Source organism: Stegodyphus dumicola, chromosome 4 (genome assembly GCF_044657685.1).
Source record: "Stegodyphus dumicola isolate Sdum_Otavi_A_Nest chromosome 4, ASM4465768v1".
Taxonomy (NCBI): domain Eukaryota; kingdom Metazoa; phylum Arthropoda; class Arachnida; order Araneae; family Eresidae; genus Stegodyphus; species Stegodyphus dumicola.
The window spans coordinates 119,800,608-119,818,938 of NC_140771.1; the positions used below are offsets into that span (position 1 = coordinate 119,800,608).

Sequence of the window (18,331 nt, forward strand, 5' to 3'; positions counted from 1 at the left end):
TCAGTTTTAGTATGTACAGGAAGACTGCGAATGACTGCTTTGACGAATTTTTGTTCAGGTAGTTCAAAACAGTGATATGACACGTTCTCATCTGTTAGTACTGTAACTGACGGTAAATAGTTGGAATTTTGGATTGAATCTCAAATCCATCTCTTATTTGCGCATCATAGTAGTCCTTATCGGACGAGATGCATTCTTTTTCAATAATATGCGAATTCGACTCCATTCATAACGAGAGTCTTTGATCATAATTGGAGGTAGCTTACGGGAAGTAGAAACTTTCTCATTGACTGGACAGGACAGGAAAAAGTGCAGGGGGCACCACGACATCGTCATAGACAAAAATGGTATTGCCCCACTGCACTAATCTTTTCTGGCATTTATTAAGACAAAAGATTACATTTCAAGTCATTACATTACGCAGTTGACATAATAAATTACATTAAAGTAACAAGTTATTTACATAGGAAGAACAATTATACAGATAAACTGGGGTACAGGTAATCGAGGTACAGATATATTGGTATACAGGAATCAATTTGGAGATAACATGTTTTTCTCATTGACAGTTTCGTGAGCCATAGAAATAGAATTTATATCCATTGGAGTATCCTCAGTATTTACATTTGTAGTTTCACCATTCGTTTTCCTCAGCGAATCAGAAGCCTTCTCAATTTTAGGGGTAGCCGCTTTGTGTAATGGCTTTTCTGTTTCTTTTTGTAAAATTCCCTCTGCGAACATCATTGGAGTCTGAACTATCATCAAGTGCACGGTATTTCGTGACATCATTATCAGAACCAGGAGGGCTCTCTGCTTTTCTAGCATAAATTTTAGAAAAAGGCGAAAAATCATGAGAAGTAGTACTTTGGGCCATTTCAAGAGCAGATTGGTTTTCTTTACAACTGTTGACGAATTGTTGGTTGGCGAGATTCCGAAATCTTCTAAGGAAGTCCACATCACATTGTTCCGACTTCGTGAAGAATCTTCTTTCGTCCTGGGCAGTTTCAAGATTAGTAATTTCGGAACCTAATAAATTTAGGAACCGCTTCATAAATGCAAATATAGAGAGCAAAAACCAGAGTAACAGCAACAGCGACGTACGTCACTGCGCCATGCACTCTGATCAGTGAAAAATACAAGTCAAAAAATTTAACGTAAAAGTTGAGTGTAAAAGTAGAGCGAGGGGATTAGCACCTTCATGCTAGCAATCTCAGAGCAGACTCCGCATGCGGAAAGGAGGGAGAAAATACCTTATATACTCTCCTCTTTAAAAGGCGATTGGGGATCCAATCGCCAATCCTGTGGTGACGAACCGTCATCCACCACCTTTTTGTTCGGGCGTCATTGTAGAGTCATTTGGTTTTTACTTCTTCGTACGAAGTAAAGGAAGTGTTGTAGTCGCGAAAATTTTCGGGTGTCATATTTCAACGAAAATATCAATTTTGACCGCTATCGTATATTATTTAGCGATAATTTTGTGTGACATCGGTACCTAAGAACAAAATAAAAGAGTCCTTTTTCCAAAACGGGTTGCAAAAAGGATTTAAAATGGATTCAGAATTTTTACAGATTTTTTACATAACTTATGTACATACGTACCCGTACGTATGTATCTTGCATAACTCAAAAACGGGTAGTCTGTAGTCTCAGAACGTTGAAATTTTGTATATAGGATTCCTATAACAAATAGTTGTGCAGATCTCTTTTTAGTTGCAATCGGCGCGCCAAAAGTATATATATATATATATAATTAAAGAAAGGAGAACAAACTAAAAAAAAAGGTCAAGAACTTTGCGCATTGAGCTGCAAAATTTAGAAAATAAGTTAAAAGAAAGTTATTTAAGTTACACGTTAAAAGTTAAAAGAACAAGTTACAAGTTAAAAGAACTTTATTTTACTTATGTTAAAATTTGTCACCGGGATCACAGCATCTAAACTACTTGTTAGCGTAAGCACTAAGAATTTTCTTTTAACTTGTTATATATATAATATTTTGGCAGTCGGGCGCATGAAGGAAGCTTGGCATGAAACGACACAGAATAATTTAAATTTATAGCTCCATATCTTTATTCAATTCCAAAGGCATATTATCATTCTTTACTAAATAAGATTAAATTCACTACGTCATAGTATTCTAACAAAGGGAGGCAGATGAGAGTGGCAACATAGATCCTAACAGCAGTAGAGGTAGAAGCGGTCTCCACGCAAAATGGCGAGAGTTCTCTATTTTTAGAAGCTGTTACGTAATAGGCTCGAATGTTCTCGAAAGTACTGTTCTAGGGGGAAGATCCTGAAATTGCGGAAAGTTAATTAGAGGTTGCTTGTTGGCATAGAGCAAAGCCGTCCTATTTTTTAATATTTTACATATATATATTTGTAAGAATAAAATTTCATAGTCAAGAATACACTTGAAATTCTAACTGTATGTTCTTTTCATTTTAATGGCGACGTTCTCTTATTTGAAAGTACGTGGAATTAAATCCACAGCCCCGTAGTCAAGTTGTTTTTCCCGCCTTTTCTACACGTACAGTTTTAGAATGTTCTGGATATATTTAAAGCGAACTGGATTGGCTGACGAAGCTGACGTCATTTCTTGGAAGCTCCGCCTTTCCAGAGGCTATAAAAAGACTCGCAAAAGGAATATCGGGGCTTTTTCTTAAATGTCACGATGCAGTAAACTTCATGCAAAAAGTTATTAGTAATTCTTTTTATTTACTCCGGATATCTGATTTTTGTAACTGCTATTTCTCCTGAATAATAATAAATGGATTCTGTTTTTTAAACTTATCGTCTGATTATTTAAGCGACGACTAAAGCTGATACATCACAAGGAGTCGACAGGATAGGTCTACCCAAAAGGAAAATAATTCCAATGGAAGACAAAGAACTTCTTTAAGTGCAAGTTGTGTCTGTTTTTTACAACTGAAGAATTGTAATACAGCTTTGTGAATTGTAATACAGCTTTGCCTTCGAATTTTGAGCGCGTCTCATAGTTAAAACCGCATGATTTGGATATTGTCTGCTGGAAAGAAGCGAAGAATTTCAATCATTTATGCTGTTTTTTTTTTTTTTTTTTTTTTTTTAGTCCAAAGGGATTTGAATCCCGAAGGACTATTAGTTTCGTTTTGGCATTTTGCGTCGGATGGATAAATGTCGGTTCACTTTTCAAACTGTTGCCATAAAATGTTAGAGTCCTGCATTATATTTGAAGAAATTAAATAATGAAAATCTGCGTAAATGTATGTATATTTCTCACATTGTCATAAAATAACGGTACATAGAGTCATCGAATTTTGAATAACGTAATTCTCCAACGAATATGAGCATGTGGAAGACCAAATTTGAAATTTGAAATTTGTTTTATGATCGATTTCCTATTTTTTAAAACTTTGACGAATTTTTGATTAACAAACTCAAGGATTTCAAAGCGAGCAATGGCAACGTTGTGCAGAAAAAACATTTTTATCTCCAGCGCGTGAGTCTCTGTATCGGAAATTCTAAAGATATGCTCGTTTTAAAATTATTTTGCGATATTGCTGTTGCACTGGATCTTATGGTTTAAGTGCGAGGAACATGATATTTAATAAAGAAAGGTAACACACAAAATGTTAAAAAACGCCCCTTTGGACGTAATTTAAAATCTGAAACATTTCAGATTTTTTTTTTTTTTTCAATTAAAGAATTGTGAATTGTGATACAGCTTTATTATCGCATTTTGAACGCTTCTCATAGTTAGAACCGCATGATTTGGATATCGTCTGCTGGAAAGAATGTGAAGAATTTCAATCATTTATGCTGTGTTTTTTTTTTTTTAACAGCACACAAACGAGCAGGAATAAATAGTGTACTTAACAGCCAAGTAAGAACAGATTTTAAGAAATTATTTTAAGTAATTATGAGTTTATTTAAATTTTAAGTCTTATTCTAATTAATAGTATTCTAAGTAAGATTTGATATTATCCTGAAATGTGTAGTGATAATCATAAAATTTGAGAATACAAAATTTCTATTTAAGTCTATTATTCTATGAAGTGTTGATAATACTCTGAAGAGTTTTTGGTTTAAAAAAAAATACTTTTAACTATTGTAAAAATATTTTGAGAAAAGTGCACATTTTTATTCTCAAGAAAGTTTTAAAGTTTCAAGTTACAATGTCGACAAATCAGGAACCCGTTAATCTTGACGATTCACTGAACGTGAATCAAGATACAATAGATTTAAATATTATTCCATTTGAAGATTCTAAGGACAGTGACATAATTTCTTGGTTAGGTTATTTTAACAAAGTCTGCCAAAATAAGGACGAAAATTGGAAACTTCAAAATATTTCTCGTTAAGGGAAAAGCCCTCTGGCTTTATATTAAAAATTTCCATGAGCTAAAAACTTACTCAGAATTTGAACAAATATTAAAAGAAAGCTTTATCAATCCCACCTTAATTACTTTCGGCGACTTCGCTAATTTAAAATATAACGCCAGAGAAGACATCACAAATTACTTTCGAAAAAAAATTGAAGTGGGTAAGCGGCTTAATTTGGATAAATGAATTATTTTAGAAGGTTTGACAGATGGTTTGCAAACGAACTTAAAGTCTTTGATGATTGTTCAAAGTCCCGTTGATCCGATAATTTGGCTAGAACAAGCCCACAAACTTCGACAAATTCATGAATTTAAAGATGAAAATTCACAAAATTATAACAGAGATAGGAATAGTCAACAATTCAGACAAGCTAATTTCCGAAATAATTATTGTCAGTTTGTTGATAATCGACCCAATGCATCTAATTACAAACCTCATAGTTTTCAACAAATTGGAAATAAATCTAACAGCAATATCAACAATGGAAAGAAAGGGTTAATCTTTCACTCTAAATCTCGCAGAGTGGGATTTGGAGGGTGACAGCAGCTTTCGCTCCGTTTCGTGTCAAACAACGCAAATTTACTGTCTTGGTAGCAGAACATGTTTCCCACTTGCAATAATAACCTTGGGGAAGGGAGTGAATTGAAGGAGCAAGACGACCCCCTGTCTTGCCATTGTCCACCCAGACTGACCAAACAAGTTTCAAGGATCAAGGAAGTTAATTTACGGAGTGCGCTAGGCTAGGCCTTTAACTCCACATCATCAGAGATAGAATAATTACATCAAAAGAGGGGTTCATCTAATAAGGGAAGATTTTGAAGCCTAATTATAAAAATAAAAGCTTTTCAGATAATGCCTTCCGCATGAGGGGAAAAAAAAAAAGGAAAGAAATTCTTTAAATTAAATTTTGTGTTTAAAAAGGGCCAGGAATAAATTTTGAGAGAGGTGTCAACATTCAAAAAGTTTTGAAAAGAATAAAAAGGTGCAATACATTTCCTTGATTCTTGATATCAACAGCAAAATAAAATCCTTAGGACAATCAACCCGGAGAGTTGGGCAAAAAGGGCTGGGGGCGAAACCCGTTGGGCGGGTTCTAGTAGCAGTTCAGTGTGATACACTGAAGGAGGAGAAGAAAATTATTGGTCGCTATTTAGTGCGACGTTAAAAGGTCCCCTTAGGGGGTCGAAAGCAACCCGTTTAGCAGGTGGAGAAGAAGCTTTTAAGAAGCTATTGAGAAATTAAGTGCAGTCGCGTGCGGCTGCGGAGATAGGTTGTCCCTTGTTAAAGAAACGTTAGAAGGTTCTTCTTAAAGAGTTAAAGAACAGGATTCCTCCGGTCAATGCCCTTACGCATTGTTAACGCGGGGGTGGTTGGGGTTTAGGAACAAGAGGTAAGCATCCACTTGGGCATCTGTATTCCAATACCGACGACGTTTAAAAGGTAGTTGAGCATAATCAGGTTGTAAGATTGCTCTGGGTCGCTTTTTAGAAGAGGCAACCGCAGGATCATATACCGGCAGGGTATGTAATACTGGATTTCCAACAAGATGGATGTTTTTGAAAAATCTTTCCGAAAGTCGCTGTATAAAGCGATTAATGGGCATAATTTTGAGGTCGTTATGAATGTCATCGTTCCTTATGAACCATGGAGCGTTTAATATCTGCCGTAAAAATTTTGATTGAAAAATTTGGACGTGTTTACGGTTAGTCAGAGCAGCTGAGCCCCAGATGGGACTCGCATAAGTGAGAATAGGCCTTATGATAGATTTATAAAGCAAGATCTTGTTATCAAGTGACAGGTCGCTATTTTTAGCGAAAAAGGGGCGCAGGTTGGCTTTGACAGCTTCCGCATTCGCAATAATTTTTTGAATGTGAAGTTGCCAAGTTAATTTTGAGTCTAGTAGAACACCTAGGTATTTGTAAGTAGTAACCCAGGGAATAGGTTCACCGAAGAAAATTAGATTATCTAAACGAGGGATGTTTCTTCGGATGAATAAAGTGGCAGCACATTTAGCGACATTAATTTTGATTTTATACAGTCCGAGCCAGAGTTCTAAGGCTGAAAGGTAACTCTGTAATGTAGAGATTACTGTGGTGATGTTGGTATGTTGAGTTAGGATGGCCGTATCGTCTGCATATAAAGCTAAATCGATACTAGGTGCCTTAGGCACGTCGTTGATATAGATATTGAAGAGCAGAGGTGAGACAAGACTGCCCTGAGGACATCCAGCATGGATCGGGCGGGGAGAGGAGAGTTCGTGGTTAACTCGTACGCGGAAGCTTCGTCCGGCTAAGTACGAGCTAATAATTTTAATGATGTGAGCCGGAAATCCAAGTCGCATGAGCTTGTAAATAAGTCCGTCATGCCAAACCCTGTCAAAGGCTTTAGCTATGTCAAGATAGACAATTCCAGTATTCTCTCGCTTACGAAAGCCTTCATGAATGAATTCCACTACACGTAGTAACTGGTGTAACGTGGAGTGTTTAGGTCGGAAGCCGAATTGTTCCGGGATGATTAAGTTTTGATCTCGACAGAATTCATTCAGGCGATTAAGTAAGACATATTCATATACTTTTGAGAGTGAGGAAAGCAGACTAATTGGTCTGTAGTTGACGGGTAAGTTTAGATTTTGCCCCGGTTTTGGAATGGGGACGACCGTTGCAATTTTCCAGCGGTCGGGGAAGTAGCTTCTCCTTAGCATAAAATTAATAAGGACCGTAATCCAAACAATAAACATTACAGGGAAATTTTTAATCATGCGATTAGAGATAGAATCCATGCCTGGAGCCTTGTTGGGTTTCAGTCTATTGATGTATTCCATCACCTCTTTAGGATCAGTGGGCCTAAGTTCAGGCGTGAAAGGTTGTGTTAAAAACTCTTCAACACGTGAATGTATGCGCCCTTGAGTAACCGGGCGGTTACAGTAGGCGTCGTTATTAGGAGCGAATTGAGTAGCAAGGCTGTCGGCTAAGACTTCTGCCTTTTCAGTGTCTGTGTAAGCCATCCGTGCGTCATCGGCCGTTTGGAGCGGCGGAATGTGTCTGGATTGTTTGCGTATTCGAGCGGCAGCCCGCCAAATCGAATTGTCTTCAGTCGTTAGGGACTCAATGTAGTGTTTCCACTCCGTCTGTTTGAAGAGACGGGTATCAGTCCTTATCTCGTTCTGTATTTTGCGAAATTGGGCGCGGATATTGGGATCACGCGACCTTTGCCAAAGTTTTCGCAAAACGTTCCGCTGCTTAATTTTGGATTTAGTCTCAGGTGGGAGTCTGACACCCGGATAGAAAATTGGTTTTGAAGCCGCAGCTCTCGCTTCTTTGAGAATGGACTCCAAATTTAGTAAACACCTGTCAAAATCCGAATTGCTGGTAATTTTGATAGGGGGGGTAGCAGTACGTTCCAAGATAAATCTAAAATCGTCCCAATTTGTAGAAACTTGCTCCTGTAATTTTGAGTAACGATTTTGGATATCTAAGGTGATCAAAACTGGATAGTGATCAGAGTCAAGGTCTTGAATCACTTTTATTTCATGTCTAAAATTGACATTATAAAAGGCAGCCAGATCAAGAACTGCAGGGGACCCTCTAACAGGGTAGTAAGTCGGGAGGGTAGGAGCTATGATCTGTATATGGTTTCTCTGGCACCATGAATTTAGACTAATGCCATACCTGTTCCTGTTAGGGCAAAACCATGCGGTATGACGTGAATTTAGGTCACCAGCAATAATTAGGTGATTTGATAATGATAAAAGTTTATCAAAATCACTGACAGGAAAAGTACCTCTTCCACGTGCAGTTGATAGTGGAGGCAGGTATGCCGAGATGACTGTTAGTGGGGGAGAATTTTGGAGGAAAATTTTGATAATTGTCGCTTCCAAAATACTTAAATCAGGAGGGGGTATCATGTGATGCTTAATCGAACGCTTCACGTAGATACAGGTGCCACCACTTGCACGCCTGGCTAATGACACCCTGTCAGTCGAGTGTTCTTTGGCTAAGCGCCATTTCAAGCGAGGACAGTCGTAACAATGGATACAGCTCCTTTGCCAAAAGTAAGTTCGCTTTTAAAATATATATACAATTATTTATTAATATAAATATCTTAATTATTATAAATTATAGTTAGATTTATGTGTCAAAATTTAAGTATGTAATAAAAAGTAGTTTTAGTTTGCTCTTTTTTTTTTTTAGGTGTCTGTAAATTTGCTTTAAGAGTGTAATGCTGTAACGTAGTTTTATTTATTATGTATTGCTAACACAATGAAAGCTGTACGTATGGATGGTACTTTTTGTAAATAATTCTTAACATTATTTTTATTTTTGAACAATTTACACAAAGCTATCGAATTTAATTATTTAAATTTAGTTTTGCATGCATTCCTATTTCAAATAGGAAGAACAGCGGTGGGGAAAAAAATGCATACTAAAGTTTTGATTTTTTTTATAACACAAGTGTGTAAATTATTTGGTAGTATTGGAAGAAATAAAAACCGTATACTTTACTGAATTTCCTATTGAAGTCATATAGTTTTCAGCTTCTAGTAGTTTTTAATAGATTTTTAACTTTCATTTTTTATAAATTCTGCTTTTAGTTTGTGACAATAAAATTCACTTACTGTTACAAAGCTGAATTTTTCCAAAATATAAATACTAGCACTACCTGGGTCATATCAGCATTCTAAAACTTATATTTTTGCAAATATGTTGCTTTCTCGAGAGTGTAGGTGTAGCTAAGGCCTCTTGAACATTCAAAAGTTCGGGAGGCCAATAAAGCTGCTAAGACGGCTTTCCGTTTACAATTTTAAAAATATCTTGCATTCTTTAAAAAAGACTGAAAGCTTCAGATTTTAAATTACGTCCAAAGGGGTTTTTTTTAACATTTTGTGCGTTACCTTTATTTATTAAATATCATGTTCTTCGCACTTAAACCATAAAAACATTCAACAGCAATATCGCAAAATAATTTTAAAATGAACATATCTTTAGAATTTCCAATACAGAGTCTCGCGAGCTGGAGAATTTTTTTTTTTTTTTTTTTATTATTTTTTACTCGTACAGTATTGCCATTGCTCGCTTTGAAATCGTTTACTTTGTTAATCAAAAATTCGTTGACGTATTAAAAAATATTAAATAATAAAGCAAATAATGAAACCAATTTCAAATTCAAATTAGGGCTTCCACATGCCCATATTCTATGGAAGATTACCTTATTCAAATTTTGTTGGCTCTAAGTACCGTTGTTTTATTACAATACGAGAAACATACATACATTTCTGCAGATTCTTCATTATTTAATTTCTTTAAATATAATGTTTGGTGGCAGCAATTTGAAATGAAACATATCGGGATGCAAAATGCCAAAACGAAATTAACAGTCCTTCTGGGAGAATTGCCCCTTTGGACTAAAAACAAAACCCAGCTATTTTAAAAAAAAATAGTAAGTTTTGATTTTCTGATGACAAACTGAAAACTATTGTATTAATTAATATTCCAGGTAATTCATGCAAACTATTTAATGAGAATTCATTTTCAGTCAAAGACAAAGCATGCACAATAAAATACTTTTTTTTTTTCAGGAGGGATTACATGATAGTTCAAAATTATCAGATTTTTATAACTGCAAGAAATTCCCGAAGATGCTGTTAATGTCCTAAAAGGTAATTTTATTTTCTACTCTGTTTTAAATTAAAAACTATACCTAGTCCGGATTTTTGAAAATTCCAGATATTCAGTTGACTTTATATGCTATATACATGTATTTATTTTATGCTAAATATGTATTTACTGACAAATATACGTATATGCCAATATATAATATGTACACCAAATGTTTATTTCTTTTGATGCAAATAAGAAAATTAAAAAAACAGTATTTATTTAAAAAAAATGTAAGGCATGTTTTTTTCAAACTTAATTAAATAGTAAAATTCGTACATGTCTAAACATTTTTATTTCAACTGAAACAAAACGACTTTTTTATATGTAAGCCATAAAACCTAAATGTTTGATGCATTTTTATTTTATAATATGAAAATTAAGCAATATTGCCTTATATTTGTGGCAGCGCCTATCATATTTAAAAATTAACTTATTTTATTAACAGATAATAAAATCCACAATTTAAAAAACAGCTTCTCCTCCCTTCTATTGCGGGAGAAAACCTAATTCGACGGGTTATTTTTATTTATTTATTTCCCCCTAAGAAAACTTGTCAGGCATACTTTCAAAATTGTCGAAATATATACTAATTTAAACATGATAATTCTAAAATGATCCATAGATTAATTCATATACATCAATTCAATAGTTAGAAAGTTAAACTAATGACATTTACTTATTACTTTTCAAGATTATTGCCTTTTCATTTCAATTAGTTAGTATATCTTCTCCTAGTGATATTAAAATGAGTGAGAGGATCTGATGAAGTAATGTTCAAAATAATATAATTGTTTACATTAGCAAAAGCTATTGTTGTATCAAACAAGTCTTATAAACCTTTTCTTATGCACAGTCCTTTAAAGTAGGAAAGAAATGTAAGTAACCTGATTTTAATAAACTCATATGAATTCATTTTCTGGTTTAGATAGGATTTAAAGACCCAGGTAACACAGCTTGTTTACATTTTCAATAACTAAGTTATGTGAACACTGTTAGAGGTGTAGCCAGAGTTCTTGCTGCCTCGCTCAGTGCACAATAAAAAGTCTATAAAATGTCAAAATGATATATATAAAAACAAAATATCTGGGTTTATTTTTGAAATAAAACATTAATTCTAATACCGTAAAGTACTATTTTGTTTGTTTTCCTTATACACAAAATCATTAATAGTATTCTAAAAGTTTGATTTACTACTCTATCAGCTGATTTGTAGACAGTATGGTACAATTTCTCAGTCTTTAGGTGTTTTTTAATCCATTTGTGCTTTGCAAAATTCTTCTCGCAACAGTCATGAAAAAAATTTACAGATGTATATCAGTATTTGGAACTGCATTCTGAAATTTTATGAACTGCAGAAGTTCAAAGTTACCATCCTTCCACCTGCCTTCGAAAACACTACCGCAAAGAATCCAGTAAATGTAAACGCTGCAAAAGCACAAAGCTGGTAGAATTCTCTTGCGGCCTCCTCGCTTTCTTTCGCTGCTGTTCAAAATTTATTTGCATGTGTCATTTTTTTTTTTAAATTTATTATTATTTTGTCTGATTTTCGTGCTATGTTTCCTAAAAGTGATTTTACAGTGTTTGCAAAGAAAATTTACAAAACTGGATATTCGAGTACTTGTCTCGGCATGAAATTAAGCATAATGGTTGAGATACAGTCAAGGAAATATTAAATTGCGTTTAAAGAATGTTTCCTTCTAAGATAATTTGTTGCCGAAAATTTTCTTAACGGAACAGTTTTTGGGACAATTTTGAGAAAATGGGGGAAGGCCAAATTGATTTCAGTAACTAATATTTACTTTATGTAAATTTTACTTACGTATGCTTAATATTATATTTCTTGCTGCTCATTCAGAGTCGTAGCTAGGTTTTCAGCGCCCAGGGACAACTGAAGATTTCGCGCGCCCTACTGCTTGCCAAGGATGGAAAACATTTAATTCTAAAATGCCGTAACATCAGTTTGGCTCCCCTTGGATCCTGCGCCCGGGGACAGATGCCCCTTGCCCCCCTCTAGCTACGCCTCTGCGCTCATTTTAATTTATATGCCCTAAATACCATGCTTAACAGGCTGTTTACTTACAAATGCTTAATATCATGCTTTTTCTCCGAACATTAATGCACATTCCCTAAATATTACCCACCAGCGGCAAAGTCGCTGAGCACTGGTAGTTCGGTCCAGAGTTTGAATCGCATGAAGGAGCTGGCTGCATGGACTTTTTTGTGGTTTTCTCCATGTGTAACAAAGTGTAAAAAAATGTCTCCTTACAAAGACCTCCACGGAGGCATCCTTCCCATTAGGCAGATTTTTGATGGCATGTCAGCAACTAAAGGACAAATAAAGGCTTTGAAAAGCTGTCAGAATTTTATCGAACCTGTCGAAATTATGCTTGGCAGTAGATTGGATCAAGCTCTGAATACAAAAACATGTCAATTTGAAACCAAAATTGTAAAAGAAACATTTCAGTATGTTTCAGTCATAAAAACAATTGAAATGGTTTTGTCTAATAGCCATGTAAGAAATTATATCGAAACTGAAACAATTTCTAATAATAGACATTTAAAAAACAGTTTTCATCTTTTTATGTCCCAAGAATTTTGAAATATGTGGAAACAAAACTCCCTGATTTTCTGGTACCAAGTATTGCTGATTTCAGTGGTAAAAATCTTTAAAAATTTAACTAGGATTATAAACGATAGAATTTAATTAGGATTATAAATGATAGAATACTTTAAAACTTTTCTTTGTTTACTTGTTAATTACCTAGAGTAAAGTAATTTTGCATCTATTACTCACATTGGTCTTTATTCTTAAATGGCTTACAGTTTTTTTCTTCTGGCTCGTAAAGGTAAGCTGTAAATGCATGTGCCTCTAGTGCCAAAGGCCTTTTTAATGATATTTTTGTAATCATTATGTAATAAATGTGTATATATATATATATATAATTTATTTCCTAAACAGTATTGATTAATTGATTATATTATCTCCTAAGTTTAATTGAAGTAGAATTATTTTAATAGTGTGCATCCATACTGGTAAGTTATATTTTGAAAGATGTTTTGAAGTAATTTGAAAGCAAAATGTTAATAATGTTTTAACGGGGACTGGAGTTAAATCATCACGAAGAATAATATTTCAATTGTAAAAGGAAAAATTAAAACATGTAATCATTGTCATTGATCGGAAATTAGTTGACTTTTCAAGGGGAACAAACCAACTCCCGTTCAATGAACAATAATTGATAAAAATACGTAAATACGAAAGTGTTTCGTCTTTACTTGAGTTATAAGTTAAAGCCAAACCGGCAATTCTAGTCAGGCCAAATATTTCCGCGAATAGTAGGAATTATGAACCAATGCTGATACTCAAAGAACTTATTCTTATGAAGCATTTTAGTCAATTCAATTTGGAGTAAAAATTAATTACTGTAGAGAAATCCTATAAAACTCGAGTAACCGTCCCTGACACTTTCATGTTTATGCATTTGAGTACTATATAATTTGTAGAAATTAAACATTGGAAATTGTCATTATGAAATCGAATTCAAAGTAAAGTTGAAATAAACATAGAAGATTATAAAAAAGATAAATAATGCAAACTTTGTAAAAACAAATCAAAGAAAATATAAAAATAATATAAAAATAATATAGAAAATAATATAAATAAGATCAGTGAATGTACATGAAGATATAAAGGCTAGAAAAGGTATTAAGTAACTTACATTCTTTCTAGTGGGGGAGTTGGCAAAGTGTTCTCTTCGTGTCTGACTCAGAAGTGTAGGGTGTCCGAAAATTCTTAGCGGCAGTAGGGGCTTTGAAGTAATTTATGGTAGTGGGTGGGACTTGGAATTCTTGAGGGATGTATTTTGTGGAGTTCTTATCTGAGAGAGACCGTCTGTTAAGATTTTTTTGAAAATACTAGTGAATGGAAATTAATTAATTTCTGGCTAATTGTCGTGTCGCAATGATTAAGAATTTAAGAAAGGAAAAAGCCATTTTCACTGTCCAAGAGCTAATAGACAGTCTAAAGGCATGAAATAGGCCCGTTTTTTTAGTAACAGTATATGTCTGAAGACAATTAGCTTTTTACAATATATACAATTGAGTAATTACACTATATACAAATCTTCCAACTGACAGTCATCCAACTTATACCGCCTTCTCAGGTTTAGGAATAAATTATCATATCCCTATCAGTTAAATGATTTAGAGTGAGTATTTAACGCCTGCTCTTTTAAGGCAATGGTTGATAAATTGAAAGGGAATTAGATTATTTTTGAGAATTTTGATAAGGATCAAAATTTCGCGTTGTAAATCTATTGTATCTGTGCATATAGATTTAATTCGTTGTATTTGATTAATTATAGTATTGTTAATTACTTTTTTGGATATGTTGGAGTTCCAATTTATTAATTTGTTAGTATTGAAATTGAAGTTTCTTGTTTTGTCAAAAAGTAAAATTTTTTTGTAGTTAATGATTTGAAGATCTAGAAAGTCTATGCTATTTTGTGAATTATTAGTTTTATTAAGTGTAAGAGAATCGGATAAATCTCGGAGTGTTCAATTTTACCAAAATTATTAATACATATACAGGGTGATTATAATTAAAGTTTAAGTTTAAGAACGCTGTAAAAAAAGAACCACTGATGAAAATGATGTGAAATTTGAAAGGAATGTTATTGAAGAAGGCGGAAAGCGTATGGCAGAAGAAAAAATTTAGTTTCGAAAGTTAGCCACAGATGGCGCTGTAAGCGGCAGAATCACGACGAGAAATGATTCGTAAAACAACGGCTAAGGTGGAAGTTACACATTAAAACGTATTGACAAATTAGAATTGTTGAATAATTTTATTTGCATGACTGTACATATCACATCGAAAGGGACAAATCGGTTTCAAGAGTTTTGCGGCGACGTACCGCATAAGAACCATTCATCAAAGAAGTTCGGAACTGTCACGAGACTGGCGCAAAACATGTTCAATATGGTGTCCACCATTGTGTGCAACAAGTTGAAAGCGACAAACAGCATGTTCCACAACGGATCGCAGTGTCTCCGGGGTGATGTTCAGAATGTGTTGAATGTGTTGTGAAATGCGTGCCTTTAACTCCGCTAATTTGCAATTGGAGCACGGAACACAACATCCTTCAGATATCCCCACAGCCAGAAATCACACGGAGTAAGATCAGGTGATCGGGACGGCCAGGCTGTATGGAAATGACGGCTGATAATTCGAGCATTTCCGAAATGGCGCCTCAGCAGCTGCTTCACGGGATGTGCAATGTGCGGAGGAGCGCCATCTTGCATAAAAATGATTTCATCCACACATCTATGCTGTTGCAGAGCTGGAATCACGTGGTTGCGCAAAAGAGACGCATACCTCTGACCAGTGACGGTTGCGGTAACAGGACCGGAAGCACCCGTCTGCTCGAAAAAATATGGTTGTAGAATGAATGATGCCATAAAGCTACACCATACAGTGACCTTTTCAGGATGAAGTGGTACGGGGTGCGTTGCCAATGGATTTTCTGTTGCCCGTATTCGACAATTCTGGGTATTCACGTATCCTGTCAGATAGAAATGGGCTTCATCTGTCCACAAAATTTTCCACGGCCATTCATTATCCACTTCCATGCGAGCCAGGAATTCTAACGCAAACGTCTCCCTAGCTGTCAGGTCAGACGGAAGCAACTCCTGCACATAGCCAATTTTGTACGGATAGCATTGCAGGATGTTTCGTACAATTTTCAGCACCGTGCTCGTAGGCCTGTCCAATGTTCGGGCAATTCCTCGTGCACTGCACGGTTGCACACCACCGGCCGACCCCTCCTGTAATGCTGGGGCCACTTCTTCAACTACCGTCGAATGCACTCGTTTTCTCCCTCTACCAGATTGCACATCAAACGAACCTGTCGTTTCGAATTTTTGCATCATTTTCTTTAGACCTACGACACTCATTGGACCAATGCCTTCTTTTATACCCTTCAGTGTCCTGAATTTTTGCAGAGCTACTCTTGCACAATCATCATTCTTGTAATACAGCTTTACCAGCAGAGCGCGGTCCTGCAGTGAAACACCCATGGCGAACGTCTGAGACGCAAAATGAGGAACAGCCTGATACCTGACGGCTTTATAACACTGAAATTTAACTAACATTTTAATTTACGTCTTCTTCCGCTTGCAGCGCCATCTGTTGCTAACTTTTGAAACTAAATTTTTTCTTCTGCCATACGCTTTCCGCCTTCTTCAATAACATTCCTTTCAAATTTGACGTCATTTTCATGAGTGGTTCTTTTTTTATAGCGTTTTGAAACTTAAACTTTAATTATAATCACCCTGTATATAGATGACCTAAAAGCATTAGTTTTGCTCACAGAACTTTTTCTCAGCTAAAATTATTGGAAAGAAAGAGGGAAAAAGGTTTTATTCATTATTAATGAGTAAATATTTGGCATAAGTCTATGCATAAAAAATAATTTCATATGCATAGCTATAAAATTCTTTTCATAGGATAATATTTTTAGTTTGCAGTGTATGTATATGTAAATAAGCTATTGATACTATATGTAAGGGAGCTGAGCTGCATATCCTTTAAATTTGCTACATATTCTATCTTGAAAGGTTCATGTGTGATATTTATATAGTTTCAATTAATTATTACATTTCACATGCAATTTTTATCCAGTATATGTCTTTTATATATATTTTTATTTTTGTAGGGTAAAGGCAAAGCAAGTATTTTAGCATCAGGCTGTTATTTGGAAAAAAAAAAAAAAAAAATCCAAATTCTGCACTTCTAATATTTGCTAAATGTAAGTATTGAGGAATTTTGATATGCTTTGTACTAACTTTCATTTTAAGAGGGCAGATTATATTAAAATGAGCCATTTTACAACAGTGAATGTATTTGGCCTCATGTGGCTAAAATTCATCTTCTCAGGCTGCTTTCGACCATTGTACCCACAGATGATGCATGGTCATTTAGCTAATTTCTGTAGAATTGGAATTGCATTGATTTGAATGTCACCTACATACTAGCAAATATTTCGAGAGAATAAGATGGTTTGTAATATGTGTGATGCCTTTATATGATCTAAATCTAAAGCATGACACTAATCATATATATGCATGTATATACAGTGAACATAGATTTTTTTTTTTTTTTTTAAACTTTTGTGAAGTGATGGGAAAATTGCTTCAAGGTGAAATTCAAAAGATACACTTCCAGCCAGACTATAGCGATCATGAAATTAAGAACAAACATCTTTACAATAACAATAGTTTATTATGAACAACAATAGTTTATTATGAAGGGATGATACTTGTTTTCATAAGGAAAAGACAGACTAATTCTCCATATAGTTTGTTCTTTTTACATTTTTATGTACATTATTTGTTACATTTTTCATTAAGAAGCAAAGCACAAATAGACTATCCTATTCTATATTTGCATCAATATAATATTTACATATTCCTATATGTAGTTATACTGCATTTTTACAGAAACTAAAAGCAAAAGACCTCTATGTGAATAAAATTACTAGGAATTACCTATTTTTGAAAGAAGAAAAAATTTTCTGGCGATATTTTTTAATTGGAAAGATAAACTTTCTAGTATGGCTCATTGGTATTTGACTTGTCCTAATAGATAGGTAATGGATGTATTCTTAATAAAGAAATTTAATTTCAGGGAATAGAACACATGGAATCTCTTGGACCAGCTCAGAATAAACAGCTCATTATAGTGTGTATTACAAGTTCATTCTATATTAAAGCAGTAAATTACTTAATAGCATGCCCAAATCATGCCATGAAGGCATTTGACATTCTATTTAAAACTAATTTTGTATTTAGCGTTCAATATGCACATACATCAACAAATTTTTATAATTTTGTAGCAAGCCTTTTGTATAATGTCAGCACTCCTAGAACTTGTGTGGACTCTTTAAATACATGTTTGAGTGTGAATTTATTGCATTTTGTACATGCATTACATTTCATGTTTTTAATGTCATTTTATTGTCATATTTTCCATTTTTATATATGTACATATATTTCCTAATAAAGAGTTTTTCATGCATTGCTTGTTTTCACTTATATTTAAAATACTTCGTTCATTGAAATTATTATAATTCTGCAGTTATGGTAATGATTCCTATTCGGATTTAATCAATAAATGAAATACATAATTTTCAGCAGAATTATGAAAAATGAATTTTTAGCTTACACATGTGAGCTATAATCCATATTATTTCACTTTAAAATTTACTTTATTTTTCCCAAATGAAACTTGGAATTAGCATATATAAAAATAAGTTATA

General features: G+C 34.3%; 1 long non-coding RNA gene across 2 annotated transcripts in view; it reads left to right on the top strand.

Moving 5' to 3' along the window:
* The window catches only part of LOC118187751 (uncharacterized), a 33,544-nt gene extending 15,454 nt beyond the window's left edge, over nucleotides 1-18,090 (top strand). Inside the window, exons 1-4 of one of the 2 annotated variants that reach the window (XR_015040759.1) lie at nucleotides 3,464-3,859; nucleotides 9,935-10,015; nucleotides 16,730-16,822; nucleotides 17,701-18,090. This is a non-coding gene — a long non-coding RNA (uncharacterized LOC118187751). Of the gene's footprint in view, nucleotides 1-3,463; nucleotides 3,860-9,934; nucleotides 10,016-16,729; nucleotides 16,823-17,700 lie in introns of those variants that run through there. The other variant, XR_015040758.1, reaches the window with a different exon arrangement.
* Nucleotides 18,091-18,331: the final 241 nt, after the last annotated feature.